Genomic DNA, 5,366 nt, shown 5'->3' with positions numbered 1-5,366 from the left:
AGCGTTTACTGAAAAGTAAGTCCAAATGTATTACCCAGTTGTGTGGTTATAGTTCAGTTTGAAGCACATCTGACATATCGGTTTCACTAAACACGTTTCCATGCGTGTAAAGTCATACCGTATACAACAAACATGTCACGACCGTTGTGACGGAAACAGTAAGTTTCGGTAAATTGTAAAACATGCTACATATAATTTGTTGATTCGACATTGTGTGGGTAAAATGTATTATGCGAGAAATGGCGGTGGAAACGACTTTATGAGCAAATACTGATATAATAACCATCATATCGAAGCAAACTTGGAGTCACGCGATAATATGGTATGTGTTCCTCCCACGATGACTCGGGAAACCATGCCGTTCTTCAGGATACATATTAAGTAAATTATGACGAATTAACTTCACAGGGTGTTGAAAGTGCACGCTATAAATTTGATGCTCCTTTCCAATAACCATCGAGGGCCATATTCTGGTGATTTCTGTTTGACAAATATTCTGGTTTTTATCCATGATCTCATTTTTGGGGCGGCAGGTAGCCAGAGTGTTGAATCCCTGAGCTGACAAGGTAAAAATCTGTTGTTCTGTCCCTGAACAAGGCAGTTAACCCACTGTTCCTAGGCCATCATTGAAAATAAGAATTGGTTCTTGACTAACTTGCCTAGTTAAATCAAATGTAAACAATAGACTAATCTTCATGCACAGCCTAACCTCACTCTGTCTGCCAGCTGAACGACTAAAAAACTGGCGGGAAAAGTACCTAATTGTCACACTTGAGTAAAAGTAGCTCTTAATAGAAAATGACTATTGAAAGTCACCCATTAAAATAATACTTGTCTAAAAGTATTAAAAGTAAATGTAATTGCTAAAATATACTTAACTATCAAAAGTAAACTATGTCTAATTACTATTTCAATGTAAGTAAACCAGACTGCACAATTTAGTTGTTTTATTTATTTACCGATAGCCAGGGGACACTCCAAACCAATAATTTATGTTTAGTGAGTCTGCCAGATCAGAGGCATTAGGGATGACCAGGGTTGTTCTCTTGATAAGTGCTTGAATTGGACCATTTTCCTGTCCTGCTAAGCATTCAAAATGTAACAAGTACTTTTGGGTGTCAGGGAAAATGTATGGGGTAAAAAGTACACCATTTTCTTTAGGGATGTAGTGAAGTAAAAGTTGTCAAAATATAAATAATGAAGCAAAGTACAGATACCACAAAAAACGACATAAGTAGTACTATTTCTACTTAAGTACTTTACACCACTGCTAAAAAACACGCTATGGAAAAGCGAAGCTAAAAGGATTGGTTTTTAAAGTCTTTTTAATATGTCCACAGTTTCAGTCCCCTCCCCCCCAGGTTCTCTGACAGGCTATTCCAGAGGCTGGGGGCATAATAACTAAAGGCTGCCTCTGAATGCCTCTTGGTCCGAGGCTTTGGGATCGTTGAAAGGCCAGTGCCAGAGGACCTGAGGGACCTATTGGGTACATAACTAAAAAGCATGTCTGACATGTATTGGGGTGCACAATCATGGATTGATTTAAAAACCAATAGAATAACCTTAAAATCAATTCTTAAACGTACAGGAAGACAGTGCAGAGACCTTTAAAACCTGTGTAATGTGTGCTCTCCATCTGGTCTTGGTCAGTACGCATGCTGCAGCATTCAGTATGTTTTGCAGTTGGCAAATGGCTTTCTTGGGTAGACCAGACAGGAGAGCATTACAGAAGTCAAGCCTGCTTGTATTGAAAGCATGGATGAGCCTCTCTCTATCAGCCTGAGTGAGAAAGTGACACACCGTGGGATGTTCCTCAGGTGGTAAAAAGCTATTTTGGTCACATTCCTAATGTGATTCGAAATAGAGTTCAGAATCTAAAATAATACCTGGGTTTTTTACCCGGTGTTTTATCTTTATTGCCTGTGAATTAAAATGTGTGGACAGATTCTCTCTGTGCTTTGGCTCCAACAATAAGTACATCAGTCTTGTCTTGATTTAGCTGGAGGATGTTGTGAGCCATCCAGGTATTTACATCACTAATACAGTAATCATTTATTTGTGGAGCTAAAATCCTCTGGTGACACAAATGTATAGTTGTGTATTATCCCACAGTTTCGTCAAACTGTCTGGATGTCCTTTTGGTGGTGGACCATTCTTAATACACACAGGAAACTGTTGAGCAGCGTTGCCGTTCTTGACACACATCGGTGCGCCTGGCACCTACTCTCATACCCCGTTTGTCTTGCCAATTCACCTCTGAATGGCACACATACACAATCCATGTACCGAATGTCTCAAGGCTTAAAAATCAATACTTAACCTGTCTCCTGTCCTTCATCTACACTGATTGAAGAGGATTTAATAAGTGACATCAATAAGGGATCATAGGTTTCACCTGGTCAGTCTGTCAAGCAGAAGAGTGCCAACTGGTGACAACATTTGGAAACTCAGGGTTTTCTCTAAACTGGCTTTTTTTTCTAGCAACCTTTCTAATGTTCACAAAATGGAAAATGTTAATACAAGTATTGATATTTGGTAGCTGCATACTGTGAAGAAAAGTAATGAATTGTACAATTTCTCCAAAATAATTTACGAAAAATAACATGCTTTTGTACCTGCATTTGACTTGAACTTGGTGTGCAGAAAACTGTTTCAAGTTGTATTAGTCATATGCACAGGATACACATAGTACACCGTCCAATGAAATGCTTACTTGCAGGTTCCTTCTCAAAAATGCAACAGCAATAAGAAATAATAAAATATACAAATACGAATGTAAAGTAAATGGCTCAGTAGAATAGAATACATTTTTTAGCATATGTATAATACAGGAAGGTACAATTTATTGTCCAATATTTACACGTGTTGTGGCGAAGGGGCGATTGGGGAGCAAGAGTTTAAATTGTGCAGTATTTTGCAAGTCTGGTAGCAGCAGTTGTGATGTGTGTGTAGCATGAACGTATACTGTATATGTGTGAAAAACAATCTGCCATTATATTAACAAAATTTTAATTGAAGGTGGTGGAACCATCTGTGCAATGTCAGTTTCATTCTAAAACACAAGAGAGAGTGATAGACAGAGAGAGAGTCATTATCTCACTTCCCTTTAGCAACAGTGGCTTTGTCATTCATGCTGAGAGAGAGAGAAAATCCAGCCAGGCAGGTGCACTGTGCTCATTAGGATTCCTCTTCCCCCAGCAGGCAGGCAGGCAGGTTCTCAGTTCCCCAGACACACAGACGATGTACTCTGATGGTCCTGTCTCTGGGGGATGGGGACAGTGTGTATGTGTCTCTTGGGGACGGGACACATTCATGTTACGACAGCCACAGAGGAATGGGTCGGTCTCCTCCACAAGCTCTTACTGTAAATTGGAAAAATCCTGCTGGAATAATGACTGAGCAGAGGGGAGAAGGTAGAGGTAAGTGAGGGCTCATTTAAATGGCTGAACTTCCTCAATCGTGCTGTTGTTCAACTACTTTTTCTGGTCTGGTCTGCTTTGACATTGTATGTATTTAATGATGTTGGAAAGGCATCATTTATATGTGGGACATAGGCCTATTTTAGTGATTTGCCATCCATCCTCTTAGGCTATTGCTTTATCAAAAAAATGTAGGCCTCAAAGAATAAGATCATATTCAAGTTAAGTTATAGTATAAATACTTTTAGTGAACTTAACTTATTAAAAATAGATACAGCAAACCGGTGTTACAGACAAGATTATATTTTGTATATATCATTCAACCTTTCTTACTAAAACCCTGAAAGAATATTTATCAGACAAATATACACTTACTCTTCTGCCTTTTTTATTAAACATTCTGTGCAGTCCACTTTCTGCTTGAGGTGGTTTTTTGACCGTGTCCTGCATCATTTATGTCTGGTGGAGAATGGACACACCTTCAGGCACGATAACCTGACTATGCCTCAACTCTGCCCCCAGTGGACATTTTTTAGAACAGCAGATTGAGACGTTGAGTGGCACTGCAGAACATATCAATTGTGCAGACAGAGCAGTGACTTGGAGTACTTCCTAAATGGCACCTTATTTCCTATTTAGTGCACTACTTTTGACCAGAGCTGTATGGGATCTGGTCAAAATTAGTCTACTATATAGAGAATAGGGTGCCATTTGGGACACATCATTATAAACAGAAGATTTCATCTCAGCCACACAAAAACTGCACCGACAGAGAGACTATCTGCATGGCTGCTGTAAGATCATATCATATTTCATGTCTCTATAGGCATTTATTACCGTCCTTGTTTTCTCAATTGTGCAGCTATTCATGTCGTTCATATTCTGCTTGGTCAGCAGCTTCTGGCTCGGCCCTCCCAGAGCAAGAGATAAATGTCAGAGATGAGCCAAGGAGGAGGCAGACTGTGTGTCCCAAATGGCACCCTATTCCCTACATAGTGCACTACTTTTGACCCGGGCCGTAGTGCTCTGGTCAAAACGAGGGCACTATGTAGGGAATGTGATGCCATTTGGGATGACCCCACAGGAAAGGGAGTATTTACTATAAATGGACGCATTGACAGGAAGACAGAACACATACTGTAAATACAGACAAGATGAGGAAGTCTAACAAACTTTTCCACCTCTTACATGATCATCAGTATGTCTTAATTGTTTGTCTATTGCTAACCAATTTTATATATTTAACCTGAAGAAAATACTTATTGGATAGTATTTGCATGCATTTAAGATTTATTCTGTGTATGTATTTATATGGGGGGAAAAGCCCAATTAGGTATATTAGTGAAACAGTGTTTTATGTTGGGAGATGTCAGTGGGTAGATTGAGGTTTATGATGGAGAGAGAGATGCATGTGAGGAAGCTTTCTCTACCTCTTGGTGGAGCTGTTGACATGGCTGAGAAAGGGACTGAAGGAGAAAGGGAGGATGAGGGAATGAGAGGAGAGATTACAGCAGAGATTTAGAGACAAAGAGTGAGGCTTAGGATGAGAAAGGGATACGGAGGAACAGGGTAGGATACATATAGAGAGAGGAACACAGGAGAGAGTCTTCTCCCTCCCGCCCTCCCTCCTCTCTCACACCTCCTCCCTTGCATACATACTCGCATACACGTATCATGTCTCCATGCTACTCACCCACACACTCCTCCTCCCATCCTGGATGCTCCCTCTCTATTTCTGTCTCACTCACATTGTTCACTGTTCTTTTTCCTCTTCTTGAAGTCGTGAACCGTATAGCAAACACTCACACACACACACAAACACACTCACACACAAACACGTCAACTCCAATCAACAGAAACCGGAGAATTTATTTTTCGTACCTTTATTGCTTTAGTGTCTTCTATTTATACTCAAGTACCTTCCTTTATTTTGGAACTTACAGTAAG

Source organism: Oncorhynchus nerka, linkage group LG16 (assembly GCF_034236695.1).
Source record: "Oncorhynchus nerka isolate Pitt River linkage group LG16, Oner_Uvic_2.0, whole genome shotgun sequence".
Classification (NCBI taxonomy): domain Eukaryota; kingdom Metazoa; phylum Chordata; class Actinopteri; order Salmoniformes; family Salmonidae; genus Oncorhynchus; species Oncorhynchus nerka.
The sequence above is the reverse complement of the archived record's forward strand: the minus strand, read 5'-3'. Positions refer to the sequence as shown.